Below are 20,144 nucleotides of genomic sequence, written 5' to 3'. Positions count from 1 at the left end.
TTTCTCTGGACTGTGAGCAGAGAAAAAATAGAAAGTGATTGGATTCTGGATACATGCTGAAGATGGGCTTTACAGCCTCTCCTAATGGATTAAATCTGGGTTATGAGAAAGAGGATCAAAGAGGACACCCCAAATTTCAGACTGTGCAAGTAGAAATATGGAGTGCCTTCAGTGGAAATGGAGAGGAGGATAGAAGAAACACGTTTGAGGAAGCAGCATCATAGTCATCCAATTTAGGAAATGTTGAATTTGAGTTGTTTATTAGAAATGCAAGTGAGGTTAGCAGTTAGATAATTTGAGTCTGGAGTTTAGGTGACATGTCTTGATTGCAGAAATGGATTTGAGAGGTGACACCATATAAATGATATTTAAAGCCTGGAAAACCAATGAGGTCACCATGGGAGTGATGACTATAGCAAAGAAAAGAACAAGGACTGAACCCTGCAACAAATGAAAAAATACTATGAGAAGCACAAAAAACAAAGGCTAGTATAAAGAGGCTCATACAACTTCAATATTGGAATTATGGGACATAGATTACAACATAACCCAAGAAATGATGTAAATATATACACATATATTTTTGATATAAAGAAGAAAATGAAACATTGAAAATGCCTGCAGAAAATCAACGACAAAATTAAACACACCTGCAAAACACAGGAAATTAGATATAACCTATCTGACTTTTAAAACAACCAAATACGTTTTTTGAAATTAAAATTAAAACAATTTGAATTAAAAACTCAGGTTACAGACTTTTTCTTTGGGCCATGATGGAATAGAAAGAACCAGATTTAGTCTCCTATCTTGAACAACTACAACTTCAGATAAATGTATAAAACAATGGTATTGAGACCTTGTATTGTGCTTTGGATATTCCTTTCCTGACTGATTGATGATTTTGAGCATCTTTTCAGGTACTATGATACATATGTATGCCTGGTAGTTTCTAGGGTCTGAGAAAGCGGTGAATTGGGAGTTGCTGTTCGTTAGGAATATAGTTTCAATATGGGATGATGAAAAAGTTTTGCTAAGATGGTTATAGCACCAAATGGATCCAAAGATTTAATGTAATCACTATATAAAGCCCAGTTGGTTTCTTTCCAGAAGCTGATGAGTTGATCTTAAAATTCACGTGGAAATTCAAAGGACTAGATAAAAACATCCTGAAAAAAAACAAAGTCTGCCTTTGTTCACATTCTTGGTTTCAAAATTTATCACTAACCTAATCAAGACAATGTGTTACCAGCATAAGGATGGACATGTAGCATAGAATTAGAATTGAATAGAATAGAATTGAGAGGTCAGAAATAAACCCTCACATTTACGGTCAATTGAATTTCAACAGGAGTGCAGAGACAGCTCAATGAGGAAAGGCTAATCTGCTGAAATAATTGTGTATCCACATGCAAAAGAATGAAGTTGGACCCTTACCTCCCACCATATGAAAAAATTATCTCAAGGTAGATCACAGACCTAAATATAAATGCTAAAACCATAAAACTCTCAGAAGAGAATACACGGAAAATTCTTCATGATCTTAGATTAAGCAATGTTTTCTTACATATCACACCCAAAATAGGTGTAACAAAGGAACAAAGAGGTTAATTGGACTTACCAAATTTAAAAACTTTTGTGCTTTAAAGGACACCGACAAAAAAGTAAAAATATAGGCAAGACAGGGAGAAAATATTTGCAAATCAGGCATCTAAGGAACTAGTCTCTAGAATACATAAAGACCTCTTCCAACTAAATAACAGGAAAAAAAAACATTTAAAAATGAGCAAATGTTTGATAGACATTTACCCATGGCAGATATACAAATGGCCAATAAGCACAGAGAAGATGCTTCACATCATTAGTCCTTAGGGAAATGCAAATCAAAAATGCAATGAGATACTGCTTTATGCTCCCTAGGATGGCTGGAATAAAAATGACCAGTATTAATAAGTGCTGTGAGGTTGTGGAGAAATTGGAACCCTTGTATACCGCTGGTGGGAATATGAAATGGTGCCGCCACTTTGGAAGAGTCTGGTGGTTCATCAAGGTCTGCACTTGCTATATGACCAGCAATTCCATTCCTAGGTGTTTACCCAAGAGAAATGAAAACGTATGTTAACACAAAAACTTGTACACGATATTCACAGAAGCTTTTTTCATAATAGCTAAAAAGCAGAAACAATTCCTATATTCGTCAATTGATAAATAAATAAAAGTGGTATCCATGCAGTAGGGTATTATTTGGCAATAAAAAGAGAATGAATTATGGATGCATGCGATACACACTGAACCTTGAATACATTCAGCTCCATGAAAAACAAACAAAAGATCAAATGGATTGTTTCATTCTATTTATATGAAATGTCAATAATAAGCAAATCCATGTGGACAGAAAGTAGATGAGTGGGTTCCTAAGGATGAGGGGAGTTTTGGAGGGAACTAGGGACTGACTGCTCAGGAATAAATGGTTAAGGGGTAATGAATTGGATTCCAAAATGGATTGTGGTGATGGTTGCACAACGCTGTGAATATACTAAAAACCAGTTCTTTTAAATGGTTGAATTACATATGGGAATTATATCTCAATAAAGCTGTTCTAACAAAAACATTTGGTGGCCCACATCAAATGAAGTAGAGATGCCAAAACTGCCATGGCAGATTGTAGAGAAAGAGATGAAAAGGCTCAGAGAAGTGGGCATGCTAGTATGAATCTACTCTATGAAACTGGAAACCTACCAGGTGACTATTTTCCTTGGAAGGGCCCAGAGGATACTCTGCATATCAGGATGAGGAATGAGCAGGAGAGCAGAGCATCAACCTCACTGTGTCTGTGCTCTGTAGGCTGGGGCTGACTCTAGGAGATAATATTAAAAACTAGGCTCCCTAGCATCAGTGGGCAAATAGGATCCCAGAAAGCCAGAGGACAGGTGGCAGTAAGGTAGAAACAAGGGCAAAATTGCCAAAATAGCCAACAATGTCAGAACAGAAGCCAGGAAATTCTGACTGAAAGGGATTTTTAGAAATGCTTAACAGACATGTTGTTTCAAGGGGCAAGAAAGCTGGGCAGCCAACACGAGTGTCGTTTAATATACATTAACAGATCAAGAATGAACAAATTGAAAGCTGACGTTAGTTGCCCAGTAGAAAGTTACAATCCCTTGCCCAGTTTCCAAACCTGAGCCAACTGGTTGAAGGAGACCCTGGGTCCTCTGAGGAAGAACCCTGCAACACCTGGCAACTGTGTGCAGTAGTAACTCCCCAAGTCCTTCCATTAAGGGACCTATGGCCATTTGCTCAGGCATGCAGACATTCACTGATGAAAGAGAATATCCAGATACTTTTTAGATCCATTGGAGGCATAGTCTAGCTAGACATAGATACCTGGGGAACCAAAGCACCATCATGAATCCCCATTAGAGGACAGGCAAAGGGGGAACAGGAAATAATTTGAGTCCTGTCTCACGTCCATCCAAATCTTAGTGTGTTCTCCGTCTCCACACATCTACTTGCTGGTCATTTCCTGGGTTTCCAAACACGTAGTTGCAGTGGACGTATTGGCAAGAACCCTCACATTGGTTCTTCGACCTGTGGAATATAAGCTTTTCAGTAAGAAAGGCCAACTGGAAGCCCCTGAAACAGCCTCCTAACTTTGGCCAAGTCAGAAATTTAAAACATTATTGTATCTTTGGGGCAGTGAAGGAGGTTAATGTCATCTTCAAAGACTTAAAGGATGCAGCAGTGGTGGTCCCATCACCACCCATTTAACTCACCACTGTGGGCCTTAAAAATTGGATGGATTGTTTACAATGACAGTGGATTACTGAAAGCTTAATCAATGATTAGCCTCAACTACAGCAGCTGTGCTGAGCGGGATATCTTTAATAGAGCAGGTTTACAGAGTTACTGGTGTGTGGTAATGACTGTCGATATGCCTAATGCATTGAACACCTACAAAAAAGAGAATCAGAAGTTGTTTGTATTCACCTGGGACAAATACACTATACTTTCTATGTTTCCCCAGGGCTCTGTTACTTTTCCTCCTCTCTATCATAATGCAGAAAGAAGGAATTTCTATGGAACCATAAATGATCACAAGTAACCAAAGAGATTCTGAGAAAAAACACAGCTGGAGGCATCAAAGTTCCAGATTTCAAACCATATTACGAAGCTATAGTAATCAAAATGTATGTTATTGTCCTAAAAACAGAAACCTAGACCAACAGAACAGAATGGAAAGCCTGTAAATAACCCATGTGTGGTATAATAAGAAATACATTTGGTCTTTATCCCATGTTCTTAGCACACAGCTCCTAAAACCCATGGAATTTCCCAAGTGAAAGGATGTCTTTTGTTACTCATAATGAGCCCCTTTTGACACATCTGAGTTCATACAAATGAGATAACTTAGGGTGGGGCTCCTACATAGACTCAGGATGGGGCTGGTCACCAAAAACACCAACTGATTAGAGGCTTGGGACTTTCAGGCTCACCTACTAACACTGGGAGGGTGGGGGGTGCTAGAGATCAAGCTCTGTATAAACTCTTGGACAACAAGATCGGATGAGCTTTCAGGTTAGTGAATGGATCCATGTGCCAGGAAGGTGGCACACAGCAGTTCCACAATGAGAGGAGCTCCTATGCTGAGAACCCCTCTGGACCTCTCCTTATATTTCTCTTTATCTGGTGGTTCATATGGATCTTTTATAATATCCATTATAATAAACTGGTAAACATAAGTAAATGTTTCTCTGAGTTCTGCGAGTGGCTCTAGCAAATTATTTGAACTTGAGGAGTGGGTCCCGGGAACCTCTGATTTATAGTTCAGTTGGTCAGAGCACAGGTAACTACCTGGACTTGCAATTGGCCTGTGAAGTGGGGCAGTCTTGTGGAACCGAGCCCTTAATCTGTGGGTTTTGATGCAATCTCCAGATTAAAGTGTCGGAATTGAATTAAAATATAGGACACACAGTTGCTGTCTACTGAGAACTGAGGAATTGTTTGTTGGTGTAGAAAAAATAGGACTAGGCATATACAGTGAGTTAATATTTGACAAGGGAGCCAAGAATACTCAATGGGGAAAGAATAGTCTCTTTAATAAATGCTAATGGGACAGCTGGATATTCACATGCAGAAGAATGAAATTGGACCCAAATCTTACACCATTCACAAAAATTAACTCAAAATAGATTAAACACTTAAATATAAGACCTTAGTCCATAAAACTCTTAGGAGAAAACATAGATAAAAAGCTCTTTGACATTGGTCTTGGCAATGATGTTTTAGATGTGACAACAAAGCACAAACAACAAAAGCAAACATCAACAAGTGGGACTATCTCAAACTAAAAAGCTTCTACACAGCAAAGGAAACCGTCAATAAAATGAAAAGGCAATGTATGGAAAGGGAATAAAATATATGCACAGTGTATATCTGATAAAGGGTTAACATCCAAAATATATCAGAGACTCATACTATTCAATAGGAACAAAACAAATAATCTGATTTAAAAATGAGCAAAGGACCTGAATAGACATTTTTCCAAAGAAGACATCCATGTGGCCAACAGGTACGTGAAAAGTGCTACACATCAATAATCATCAAGGAAATGGAAATCGAAACCACAATGAGATATCACCTCTCACCTGTTAGCATGGCTATTATCAAAAAAGAAAAGAGATAAGTGTTGGTGAGGATGCGGAGTAAGGGACACTTGGGTGCTGTTGGCAGGAATGTAAATTGGTGCAGCCTCTATGGAAAGCAGTATGGAGATTGCTCAAGAAATGAAAAATAGAACTACCATATGATTCAGCAGTTCCACTTATGTGTATTTATGTGGAGGAAATGAAATCACTATCTTTCAAAAGATATTTACAGGCCTGTGTTGATTATAGAATTACTCACAATAGCCAAGACATAGAAACAACTTAAGCATCCTTGAATGAATGAATGCATTAAGAAGATTTGGTGTATATATATAATAGAATATTATTCAGCCGTATAAAATGAAGGGAATCCTTCCAATTGTGACAACATGGATGGTCCTTGAGGGCATTATGCTAAGTGAAATAAGTCAGACAGAGAGACAAATACTGTATGTATTTGTATGTAAATACTTATATATGGAATCTAAAAAGGCTGAATGCATAGAAAGGGAGAGTAGATTAGTGATTGCCAGGGACTGAGCATGGGGGAAATGGCTGATGCTGGTCAAAGCGTACAAACTTCCAGTTATAGATGAATAAGTGTGGGGATCCCATGTACAGCATGGTGACTACAGTTAACAATACTTTATTGTATACTTGGAAGTTGCTAAAAGAGCAGATCTTAAATGTTCTCATCAGACATATACACAGAGGTACAATGAAAAGTGATATATAAGTTAACTTAGCTTATTGTAATCATTTTGCAATATATACATATATCAAACCATCATGTTGCATACCTTAAACTTACACAATGCTATATGTCAATATATCTCAATAAAGCTGGAATAATATTATTTTTAAAAAACATGGAAGACAATTTGTTTACCAGTAAAGAATGTTTTCCAAAAAATAGAAAAGGGACAGGGACATCAGAACATTCTACAGAATATCACATTGGTCTAATGTATCGATAACATCACCTTACTAGGCGCTGATGAGCAAGAACAAGAATGTACTCTGGATGTTTTGGTTACGTGAATGCATCCCAATAGGAGGCAGTTAAAACTATTGAAAAATGTAGAGGCCTGCCACATTGGTCAAATTTGAGGGCTCCATCAGTCTGGGGCATGATGGCACATCCTCTCAGAAGTAAAGGACAGGTTATTGTGCTTTGTACCTCCTGCCACATTAGGCAGAAGCCCCACATTTGGACGCTTTCTTCAGCTTTTAAAGGCAGCGTGTTCCATACTTTGGCAATGTTGTCCTGACTTATATAACAGATGACAAGAAATCCTGCTGGTTTTGAGTGGAAGCAAGTCCCGGCTATAGTAAGTAGCCTTGCTACTTACACTTTCTGATCCAGGGTTTATCACAGTACTAGAGGTATGTGTGGTAGGAAAAGTAGCCATGTGGAATCTGGTATATCTGGCAATTCCCAATAGAAGGGTCTTCAACACAGGTCCCTACAGCTCTGGAGCAATGAGCATGGCCATCTGCTGCAGAGAACTATACATCATTCAACAAACAGCTCCCAGAATGTGGCTGGGCCCTGGGAGAGGTGGAAAATCTGATCACGGGACATTAAAGGACCATTAATCACATATGGCTTTCATGATCTGGGTACTGTCAGACCCTAGCAGCAATCCATTCTAAGATGGAAGTGGTCCATCCAGGATTGGACTAGCACAGGGGTCGGCAACTACAGCCCATGGGTCAAATCCAACCCACTGCCTGTTTTTGTAAAGTTGTACTGGAACACAGATACATCTGTTCATTTAGGTGTTGTCTATGGCTGCTCTTGCATTATAACAGCAGAGTTAAGTAGTTGTAAAACAGAACCTATGCACACAAAGCAGAAAATATCTGACACAAATTAGTTACATAACAAATAGTTCAGCCACCCATGTCACCTGCCACTATTGTACCTTTGCCTTTTCCTCAGCTCTCACCTATGATCTAATGGGGAGTTCCTATGACCAGCTGACCCAAGAGGGAAAACCTGAGCTTGACTCACAAATGCGTCAGCTCAGTAAGTTGGCGTGAGCTAGTAGTGGACTACCCTACTCAGGGATGATCAGACACAGTGTGGAGGGAACTTCCTTCCAATGGGCAGAACTTCAGGTCGTGTTCCAATTCATCCACTTTGTGAAGAGACAAAGTGACCTGAGGTAAGAACACGCACAAACTCACAGGCAGTGGCAATGGCTTATCTGATGAAGGTCCTTGAAGGAGCAAGATGGGAAGATCAGGGACAAGGATTCCTGGGAAGAGGTATGTAGTAGACACAAAGCATTAGGATCTTTTGTATCAAGTGTTAATGCTCACCAGAAATTATCCACTGAATAAGGGACACTAAACAACCAAGCACGCACAGGGTGACTCAGCCAGTAGACATTAGCCAGCCTCTGTCCTTAGTTACCACAGAGCATGCACAACAGTCTCATGAAAGGAGTATGCATGGTGGCAGAGGGTGACCATGCACGGGTCTGACAGCATGGGCTCCCTCTCACTACGGTTGATATACTTACTGCAAAGACGGATGTGTGACCTTCCAGCAACAAATAAATTCCAATACAGTACCAACTCTGTGGATGCCAACCTGACGTTTGGTGGCAAGTTGATAACACTGTTAGTCTTCCACCTGTGAAAAATCAATTTATCTAATCTGGATAGACATGTATTCCAGGTATGGGTTTGCCTTTCCTTCCTGTAGTGTCTCCTTCATAACCATTATCCAGGTGCTCACATAGGTACAATCTTCTAATATAGGGCCATACATAACAGTGTCCCAGATCAAGGAAACTACTTTCCAACATTGCAGTGTGTCAGTGAGCACATGATCATGAGATCCACTGGTCCTAATGCATGCCACACCATACAGAAGATCCCAAATGACAAGGCAATGGAATGGCCTCTTGAAAGTGCAGCTATGGAACCATGCTGAAGGTGACAACCTACTTGGATGGGTGCTGTCCTGCAGGATGAAGTATACACAAAGGCTTAAGCCAAAAGCAATTTCATGGTGCTGTGACATCAAGGGCAGAATAAGAAGGTCTTACAACCAGATTGAAAGAAGGAGGGACTCTACTCACATAACTCCCAGTAATCCACTTGGAGTGTTTGTACTTCCCATCTTCTCAACAGTCTCTACTGCCCTAGAAGTTCGGATTTTCCAGAGGAGGATTCTTCCTTCAGGAACACAGTAAGAGTTCCAACAAACTTAGAGCTATGGCTGCCACCTGTTCTTTTTGGGCTCCTCGTGCCAGCAGACCAGTGGACAAGGGAAGGTGTTACTGTATGGGCAGCGATAATAGATCCCAATCACCATGAGGAGCATGAGGGGAGTCAAGGGGAATATCTTTGGCACTCAGGGGATCCACAAGGGCTTTGCTTTGTATGCACATGTCCATTTATGTTTAAACATGTCCATGCTGTTTAAGTGGTGGATAGCAACCACAGGTCGTAAAGGTTTAGAAACCAGGAACTCAGACTCCTCAGGGAGGAGATTTGGGTAAATCACCAGATGGTTACCTGGACCACTAAAAGTGTCGTCTGAGATACAGGAGAATCTAGAATGGGTGGTTGAGGAGGTGATGTGTTGTAGCCTTGGAACCAAGTGGACCAAGGGCTTTCTTCATTCCACCAACATTCCTAGCTGTTTGTGCTGAGTTTCCTACAAATTGTGAGCTACCAGAATTCTGGAGTAGCTGTGCCCACATGGAGTAACAAATGTAAGAAGAAAGCAGAAATGACTAGTGCAAAATATGGACTATAGCAGGAGGTTTTTATACCTCACCAAGATTTAGTACACCCATACCTCAGCTGCTGTCAGTGTTATTGCTAAAGAATCACAGCTGCCCCACTCTCCAGAGAATCGCCTTCAGCTCATGGAAGCTGCTGCTTATCACACAGCCAGTTTGGAAGAACCAGACTCCTTGAGGGCTCTACAAAGCACATAAACCCAGGCCTAGGAATTCTGGAGTTTAAGTTATGAAACAAGAGCCCTACATGCTAGAAAACTAAACCATCCTTCCTTTCTTCTCCTCTCCCCAACTCTCCTTGCCTCCTGCTTCACTTTCACTTTTCTCCTCCCCTCCACCTCTGCCCTCTTCTCTTCTTCCCCTCCACCTAGATTATTCAAAGTAAATATTTTACAATGTTATGATAACAAACGCCTTTCTAAACATAACCCAAATCCAGAAATGATAAAGCAAAAGACTGAAAAACCTGACCATTTCTATTTGAAATCTTGGTATGGCAAAAAATAAATATGGAAAAGTGTTAGTATTCACAATATTTATTGTGAAGATTTATAAATCAGTAAGATAAAATCCACAAGCATGTTCCTCTATGTTCTTCACTCTTCCTTCTTCTGGATGAGATGACCACAGCAACCTTAGGAGCCACATAATGAACATGGTACAAACTCTGTCAGCCTGAATCCCTGAATGATTGCGTGGAGCAGATACTGCTGCCTGCCAACCTCCCCAACACACTGCTCAGTTAGGACCCCACTAAGCAGCTTATAGGCAAAAATAATCTTCTATTATGTTGAGACACTGAAATTTTGGGGTTTATTTGTTATAACAACCATGTTACCCTAATTAATATATGCCCTTAACCAACAGGCAGAGTCAGAGCACTAACTTACTTGGGAGAGAAGTGAGGGCTAGTGTCATGGACTAAATGTTTGTGTCACCCCAATTTCATATGTTGAAACCCCAACCTCCAATATGATGGTTTTTGGAAATGGGTCTTTGGGAGGTGATTAGGGTTAAATGAGGTCATGAAGGTGAGGCCTTCATGATGGTATTAATGCTCTTAGAAGAAGAGATGCCAGAGAGTTTCTCCCCTTGTCCATCATGTGAGGACCCAATAAGAAGGTGGCCATCTGAAACCCAGACAGTGAACTCTAGCCAGGAACAAATCTGCCTTGACTCTGGACTTTCCAGCCTCTAGAACTGTGAGGAAATAAATGTCTGTCGATTAAGCCACCCCGTCTAGGGTATTTTCTTATGGCAGACCAAGCCAACTAAGACACCAGGATTCGTATTTTCATATCAAATCTGAGACTAAAGTTTTAACAGGATTAATTTTTTTCTACTGCAGTGAGACTGTACTGGTAACATAAAGTAATTATAAACAATACGTCCAGCTAATTATTAAAGAACCCACTATCTAGCAGGAAAGAAAGGTTAAACATGGCAGAATTGGAAGTCATATCAGGAAAAAAAAAAGCATAAAACTTTTTCATTGAGAAGGGATTGAATAAACGGCTATTCTTGTTTAGTGTAACAAAGGGGAAAAGGTATATTGCCCAGAAGAACAGCAATAGGTTGTGGCAATATGCTGGAGATAAAAATGGTAACTTTGGAAACAACCCCTTGGTACTGTTGGAAATGCTTGAGAAGGTCTTTGCAGGGGCTGGAGAACCTGGTGAGCAGTTGCAGCCAGAATTGGAAAATGCACTGAGCAAACCCAGAGCTAGATGCCCTCAAGGCTTCTCCCCTCCTGCTCTTGTTAGCAGAGTAGACAGCTGGGTCAGCAGGTCTGAATCTGCTCTTCAGAAGAACAGGCCGATGCCAGCCACTGAGCTCCAGGGACTGCCACTTTCTAACAAGCTCAGATCCTTGACTCGGGACCTGCTATTGTATCACAGTAGCACAGATGTCTCTGTCTTGCTGACCCAGTAAATATGCAGAGCATTTTGAGGCAACCTCAGTCCTGGAATGCTGGCCATGAGAATACAGTCCACTGTGCCAGCCTAAGTGTACCCTCCATGGGACAATGAGAGCATGGAGTTAAGTATGTTCTGATCCTTCTCTACTTATGAATATTCCCTGATATGTTTTACATGTGCACCATGTGGCACTGTGGCCTGTGTGCTGTGTCCCTTTGAATCACAGTTGGGTTGTGTATTGAAGGGCTTCTCCAGGATTGTTCTGACTCCAGCTACACCATGGACTAATCCTCATCCTGATGTAACAAAGGGGCACGAACAGCATTAGAGCCTTAGCACTGAAAAGTGAGCAGCACCAGACTGTTTTACATTTGTGAACAAGAACACAACTGTAGGATAGCAGGTATTCCAGCTGCCAGCAGGCAATATGATTGGTTTTAAGGAGAAAGGGCTTTTTTTGGTTTTGGAAGGACCAGACTCACAGGAGTATAAGAGCAGAAGAACGGTTATAGCTGAAGGAAGCAACCTCATGCAAGTTGAGAAGGTGTCAATAACATAGAGTCCCCAGTTTTTCCTCCTCCCTCTGTCCATCATACCTCCATCTCTGGTCCAGCAGTGATGGCAGCAGTGTGAAGCTGACAGTCTCGAGGGAGCAACTGAGGTCCAGCATCACCAGCAAAGATAATGAGGAACCAGGGCTTGCCCTTTAGATGAAAGAGGGAAATGAGTGTCTCCAAAACCTTTAGGGGAGGGCTGGTCCAGGTACAGGGTGTGGCTGGTTCTGTAGCTCTTCTATATTCACTACGCCAAATGGAGCAGAAGCTTGAGGCAGAATATGATAAACGACAGCATCACTGCCTCCTCCAGAGGTCTCGGAATGTCCCATGACTGTGTCCTTAGCGGGACTTGAACAGAAAATAGATAAAGTGAAAGGTAGAAGAGTCACTCACGTTAAAATTATGAATATGCATCTGGAATAAAATCTATTTTGTGGGTTACAGGAAATACAAGAGATAGAGAAACAAGTTAACAACACCAGAGGAAGCCCTTAGCCAAGTTCAGAATGTGGAATATTTTACAGGACACATGACCTGGTTTTTCCAACAAATCGAAGGTTTAAAAAAAACAGATGTAATGAAAGAAAAAACGAGACTGGAGAGAGATAAAAACCAAATACGATGTGTGGACCTTGTCTGGATCCTGCTTCAAACAAACCAACTGAAAAAGATACCTTGAAGACACCAAGGGACATTTGAACATGCACTAAGGATTAAGTGAAATTAGTCAATTATTGATAACTTTGTTAAGTGGGATAATAGCATGGTGGTTATGTTAAAAGAATAATCCTTATCAGTAAGATATGCATACTGAACTATTTAACTGTAAAATTATACGTATAGGATTTGCCTTTAATATACTCCAGGAAAGATGAGTGAGAGGAATAGATGAAACATTATGGGGAAATGTTGATAATTGTTGAAGCCGATGATGAGTAATGAGGGTTCATTATATAATTCTCTCTACTACTTGGGCATTTGAAGTTTTCATACTAAAAATAACTTGAAAAAGAACATGGGGATAAGTACAAGAAGAAACCATCTAAAGCATTAAAAGTGGTTGCTTATACGAAATAAACATTCGAGGTGACGTGTGGTGGGGCAGGGAATCATCTCTGTCCCTGAAAGTTTACGGTTCATCTGAACTGCATCCCACCCTCAAATACATCTGTTGAATCCCAAACCCCCGGTGTGATGGTATTTGGAGACAGGGCTGTTAGAAGATAATTAGCGCTCCTTGAGTTCATGTGAGTGGGGGGCTCATGATGAGGTTAGTGTTCTTATAAAAGAGACACCAGAGAGCTTCCTCCATCCACCATGTGAGCACAGTGAGAAAGCAGCCATCCACAAGCCAGGAAGAGAGCTCTCACCAGAACCCCACCACGCTGACACTTGATCTCAGACTTCCAGCCTCTAGAACTGTTAGAAGGTAAATTTCTGTTGTTTAAGCAAAACAAAAAAAAACATTTACAGTTCATTATAAGCTTGGTAGTACTATTTTAAATGGTACAAGATGAAAGTGAAAATAAAGTGCACAATAAGCCTCATTCATGCTGGGCACTGGAGATACGGGGAGGGAGCCCACAGTCCTCTGAGGAAGAAGCTGGTCACAGAACAGTGTGAGCACAGGTGCAGTGCAGAGAGGTCTCCAAGTGCAACTACACATAAGTAGCCATCTAGGGAAATGCTCCAGATGACAAGCAGAGGTGCCCTAGAGGAGGGAGCATTGGGAAGCGAGAGGGGAAGGATGGCATTCCATGTTGAAGAACTGGCAGTTTAAGCTCAGGAATGATGTCAATACTGAGATTCTGGAATCACATTGTGCAACTGGCCCTCTATAAAGCTTCCTTTCTTTGTCTCCTCCAAATGTGGCTCTAAATCAGCTTCTAGATCTTCCTTGGTGTTAGTTTCAATCCTAAAATTGGTCCTCTTGCCAGGTTGGGAGTTTCTATAATTTCTCTCCTTTGACATTTCCTCTCCACAGCCTGAAATTTGCCATCATTCTTGAAGACCACATTTAGGAGGAAACCCAGGAACCCGGCATCAAGCACGTGAGGCTGAGGGCCATGGCGTGCTACTCCAATTCTAAAACAGCCCATCTGCCCCCTGTGCTCTAGATTCCGATGAAATGCCCAGCACCTGGGAATCCAGGCATCGTCAAACAGGGTAATATGCAATAGCAATTATGTATAGTAAAGCCATAGAGACATTATACTGGAAATCCATTCACCTTTGAGCATTCAACACGAATCGCATGACTCTGTATGTGGACAGTGAGTAGCTCACGGAGTCAGGAATAGAGCAGGAAAACATGGAGATCTGTCTACTGGCTCTCAGGCTACACTTCACGCAGGACTATCTCCTTAACTCAACATCAACCAGGAAACTCCCTTCTGAGAATCAGTAATCTCCATTGACTATATGCTGCTTGTGTCCCTTACCCCACAAATCCTATAATGGATCATATCTTTGAGAGCATTTCCTGGGTGAGGGAAAGAAATGCTCTTTCACGATGTGTAAACATGGTTTGGTTGTCACCATTTTATTGACACATGCGGTATCTGTCTACTCGAAGGAGGGCTTACAAAGAGGAATATTAGGCAGGAAAACCACATCTTTTTGTCAGCATCCATTCACCTAAGCTAAGGGTTGATCTCTATCTGCGAGAAGGAAGGTTTTCATTCCCTTGGAGTTTTCAAACACTGAAGATTCTTAAAGTTTAACTAAAAATGCTGAACATGTTACCTATAAGAAGCAAAGCTATACTGCATCCCTGAGCTTGTTTGTTTCAATGTGATAATGGGCTTTAAAATCTCTCACTGGAACTCTGAATTATGTCCACAAGGTCTGAAACAACTGCATAATCTCTGGAGTTTGTAAGATTCCCCTGTGAAGGGGCACAGATGGGGATGCTTGCTCACTTGGATATTAAAGCCTAGGAAAAGACTGGCATTTAATATTTTATAATAACTTTAAAAGCCATCTTTTTAAAAAGTGAACTGAAACTATTTTGATGTTATCTGAAACATCTGATTTTATCCTGGGCTTGCTGCAGGGCAAAACCCAGTTGTGATATTTCTGGGGGAAACAGGATAGAGGCAGGAGCAGCTCTTCTTTCTTTTGACGAAACAGAGAGCGATGCTCAGGCGACTGCAGTCCAGGGAGTCTGGTGCTAAGATCCTCCACCTGAGAACAAGGTTTTGACTGAGCGTCCATGGCTGGTTTGGCTCAGGAAGCACATTCAAGGCAAGACTCTGAAGTTGCCCGTGAAACAACACTGCATCAGCTCTCAGACTCTAAAGGGCTTGTTGTATCACATCTCTCAAATTGTAAGCTTTGCAAGATGCTTGTGGGGTGCAACCGCAGGGACAAAGTTGTCCTCAGCTGGTGTTGCCTGTGCGTGTCTGAAAGTGGCCAGTAATGAGCAGGAACTCTGATTGTCACCTTAGTTGATTCCCTGAATTAAAACACTGCATGCAACTCCATTCCACCTAGGTTTAAATTTATAATTGCCACTTAAAAGATCTGGAGTGTTTATAGTATAGTCGCATATTGGTTACATGTATACAGAAGAGTCTGACATCAAATTCAGAGAATAAAATTCTGTACGTAAAGTGATTGTTTATCTGAGCAGAATGGCTGCACTTTCGTAGTTTGTCATGAAGCGACATTCCACTACAATAGAGGACCCAAGTAGGGAAGAGAGCAGAATGTAGAGAAAGCACCGTTCCATCTTTCTTCTTGAGACAGGGGTAAAACTTGCGTTACTTATCACATGCCTTGCAATGTACTAAGGGCAGCAGAAGCTGCTGTTTTCTAGAACGGCTTGTATATGTGTTAAATCAGTAGAGATTGGTTTGACCAACTTGTGGCACAAACAGGTATCATTCAACAGTTTCCAGTTCACTTTTGAGAAACTGTTTCAATTAGGTTTGCAACTTTGGATAGGTTACTTTCTCCCTCAGTGACTCCCTTTCCTTATAGTGAACTGTACTGTAGTGAATGTAACTATGATGTCTCAGAGGCGGGGAATTAAATGATCTGATATTTGAAAGCTCTTGGAACAGTTGTCGGCACATAGTAAGTACTATGTGGTATGCTGGTGGTTGCTGTTATTATCAATCTTATTACTGCAATATGTACATGAAATTAGAGAAAATAACATGAGAAAGCTTAACCAAACAGACAATTCAGAAGGAATCCCAAGTCTTACAATATGCTGTCAAAGGACATAGGTGATCTTGAAAGTGGTAAAATGACCAAGGTCACAAACAAGTTCTGAAGAGCAGAGTGTGGCGGCAGGTGTCTCAGTGACTCTGTGCAAAACGACCTATGGCCAAAGCAATTCAGAGAACACTCAGACTCTTTAGATTTCTCTTATTACGAAATCTTAAAATGTGGGTATTGATGAGAACATATTATATAATTGAATGGATAAATGTGCAGTATGTCAATCAGCCAAACACCCTGCATACATTTAACGTAGATTTAATTTATTCCTTCAAAGCTATTGCAAATTAATAGTGCAGATGAGAAATGATGGAAAGCTGTAATATGTCGAAGACTTTCTAGGTGCCAAGTGCTATCACTTCACATTTATTCCATCTCTAATCCCTACAATGTCTCAAAGCTCACTTTAGAGATGAGGACAGTGGATATTAGAAAGGTTAATGTAAGTAATGTGTCCAAGGCTACACTTCTAGTCTTTGTAGCTGAGTGATGGAGAGAAGATTAAACTCTGCTGGGCTTTTATTAAAAAGCAAACAATATTTGCATTGTTGTGGTGAGATTCTTTCAGTCACAAGTGGACAGTTTTAGCAGAAAAGATTTACCATGTTGGTTTACGTGGGAAGGGCAGAGGTGAGGCTGCCTTGAAACACGGTTGGACCAAGGGACTCCAACTTGTCATCAGATTCTTTCTGTTTCTGTCTCTGTCTCTGTTCCTAAGGAAGATGGCCAATATCAGCTGCAACCCCCCCCCTCACATTATCCCACCTTAACATCTTCAGCAGGAAGATAGACATCTTTCTCACAGTGCCCATACATGAAGTACCAGAGAAGATTTCCCTGGAACCAGTCCCTGTTGCTAGGTCGATGTGGTGCACCCTGACTGGTCAGGTCTGCGTCATGTGATTCCCTCATCCTGCAATGCTCACAATGTTTCCTATAATATTTAAGATCCAGCTGATTATTAAACCATGTAACTATTAAACAAAAGACCTTTGCAACTTCTCTGGTCTGTGAGAGAAATGAGAGACAACACTGATTATTAGCACTGCTGACTTTCATCATTGCCTTATCTTTATGCTTCCACCTAAAAGTTCTATCTTTTATCACCTGGAAGACTAGTCAAGCTTTCTGGAATCATTATTTTGATGTGGATTCCTGTGGAGTGGACACAAAATCTCCTTGACCTGAGCTCTGTTTATTCTAGTCTCTGCATTCCTAGCCAGAGCCTTGTTCAAGGCCATAGTGGTTCCTAAGTCACCCGTCACTGGCACACTCTGAGATTCCCCTAATGTTTCCATCCTATAGTGTTCCAGCCCTTGTGAAATGCCTTGGAAACTAAGCTGGGTCTAGTGACTCCTGGTTAGAAACAGAGTATGGTGAAGTGGTAGAATCAGCAGGGGACAGGCTAGGAGGGACCTGGGGTCAGCTGTCTCAAGTTCGGCTGTCCAAGCCAGGCTGGGGAAGCACAGACTCCTGATGGAACCCAATGACAAATGGCCCTGCATTCCTTATCTACCTGAGAGGTGGCTCCTCTAGATGTCAACCTCCACAGTCCCTGCCGTCACACAGGAGGAGAAGGAGGAAGAGATCCCAGCAGTGATTCTCATCCTGGCTGGAATCAACAACGGCTCTGTCTGTAAAATGGGAGAAGGGAGGTGAAGAAACAGGGACTCCCAAATCTAACAGCTAGTGAGCCCCAACACTGCCCCAGGGAAGCCTCATGGCTGGAAAGATGAGGAAGTAACAGTCTCCAACCTCCCTGTGCTGCCCCATGTGGCCAAGCTCTGCCTTACTCCAACTTAGAATAGTGTCGCAGGGAGCCCACAGTCGTGGACACTGTGGACACTATCTCTGCTCATCTCCAGAAGAGACCACAGTGGCTAACTCCTCCTGGGAAGTCCTATTGTCTCTATATGTGTTAGCTCCATTGTAGGAAACACAAACCCAAATAACAGTGGTCTAAACAAGAGAGAAGAGTGTATGTGTCTCACATGACAGTGAGGCAGGCAGACCAGGGCTTCTGGGGTGACTCTGCACCACGAGGTTGTCCAGGCGTCCATGTGCCTTCTCTGCTGTCCCTGGTATGTTGCCCTTATTAGCATGACCTGAGGTACCTGAGAGCATGTCCATGGTCCATGAACAAGACAAGGAAAGCAGAGAAGGAAGTAACATTTCCTCCCTTTAAGGACAAAACCTACAACTTCACATCTGCTTCATCTGATGGGCCAGAACTTAGTCAGACAAACACAACCAGCCTCAAGGGAGGCTGGAGAACGAGTGCAGTTTTTAATCCGAATGAACCTGTTCCTACATAAAATCCCATTACTATGGAGTAGGATGATCTATGCTAAACTTAGTACATTTTCAAAAATCAGGAGTGACAGAATTCTCTGCATCAATACCTTAAACTGAACCAGATTTGTATGTAAAAAATGGAACAGTCCCAGAATATATTGTTAATTGATAACAAAGATGCAGATAGAATATGTGGTAAAATGCCACCTGATAAAAAGGGAAATCTCTCTCTACAATCCTGTGGAAACTGGTGACAGTGATTATGTCCAGGGAGAAAATGTGGAAGAATCGTGGATGAGATAAATGAGGAAATTTCCTTTTCACTGTAAACCCTTTTATATTATATGAATTTTTAAAACTTTGTGCCTATATTACCCATTCAAAATAAATTTTGAATTACCCAGGGAAAACCCACATTCATTTAGCAAACATTTATTGCCAGTTACTAGAGGGTAGGCTCTCTGCTGGGCTCAGTGAGAAACATCAAGGAGCTCACAAGGGCATTGAATAACCTGGTCAATGCAACGTGCCAGAATTAGTAGCTGGGAAACAGCTTCCAGGAGGAATCAATGTCTACACTGAGACCTGGCAGAGGAACAGACTTAATCCAAGTGAGTGGGCAAAGGAAACCTTCTAGAGAAAGAGCATCACAAATAAAGGCTCAGATGGAGAGAGAGCACATGGGGAGGGAGGAGGAACTGTTAGCAGATCAGCGTGGAGATTAGAGAGAGAAGAGCACAGGGACAAAGAGCCGGAGCAGAGTGGGGACCACGGTCCAGATCACGAAGGCCATCACAGCCTGAGGAGAACCTCGGCTTTTAGCCCAAGAACAACATGCAGCACATGGCGGCATTGAAGCCAGGGAGAACTCTAATCAGATCCACATTTTGGAGGAATCTCTCTGGTCGAAGTGTGAGAATGAACTGAAAGACACTAGACTGGATCCACAGAGAAGAACGGGGGTGGACAGGGAAAACCTTTGCAAGAACAATAGTGAGAAGATGAGGATAGAGGGAAAAGGTTGAAAGGACCAGAGAGTGCTGAGTGTAAGTTCAAGTGCTTGTCATGGAAGCAAGAGCGTGTGAAAAATGCAGTGGACAAGAGAGTTCCCCAAATGGTCAGCATCCCACCTGGAAAAATAAGGTAAAACAAGAGGTTTGGGCATGTAGCTTAAGGAGGAGCTGAGTCCATAAGTAGTTGGGTGGTCACGGGGGAGTTCAATTTAGCGAAAGTCTATAAACACTCATTGAGTGCCTACTATGTGCCAGGTATTGTGCCACCTATTTGGACATAAAAAAGACTAAAGTACATCCCTTTGTGACCTAAATGTCTCATCCTAATGTGGAATTGTGCCAGTTCATGACCTTCCGGGAGCCCCACTAAGTTTGTCTTGTCCCTGTGTGAGAAGTGAGCTGAGACCTGAAGAAGAAGCTTCACCCATTTGGTCCAAAGCTTAGTCCTAATGGAGCTGACTAATCAACACAAGGGAATAAAGTCACAAAGAAATGACCTGAATGAAGAGGAAAAAACCAACCAAGTGGAATCACAAGAAGTGACTTTGTGGGATCCTGTATGAAAGCCAGCTGGAAGAAATAGTAGGATCCTGGATTTTCCTGGCAGAATGACACGTGGAAAAAAGAACCAGCTCACTTTAGTGATGGCACTTTCCTAGAGATGTAGGAGGTCTGAAAGTAAAGAGGGAAATATCCAGAGAGGACACTTTCTCAGGTTCAC

The 20,144-nt window shown here is 41.7% G+C and overlaps 1 protein-coding gene across 1 annotated transcript in view; it reads left to right on the top strand.

Moving 5' to 3' along the window:
• Positions 1–20,144, top strand: part of LOC106836370 (saoe class I histocompatibility antigen, A alpha chain-like) — a 299,619-nt gene that overhangs the window by 208,510 nt on the left and 70,965 nt on the right. The gene's annotated exons all lie outside the window — the stretch shown is intronic.

This window comes from Equus asinus, chromosome 8 (assembly GCF_041296235.1).
Source record: "Equus asinus isolate D_3611 breed Donkey chromosome 8, EquAss-T2T_v2, whole genome shotgun sequence".
Classification (NCBI taxonomy): Eukaryota; Metazoa; Chordata; class Mammalia; order Perissodactyla; family Equidae; genus Equus; species Equus asinus.
The sequence above is the reverse complement of the archived record's forward strand: the minus strand, read 5'-3'. Positions and strand labels throughout refer to the sequence as shown.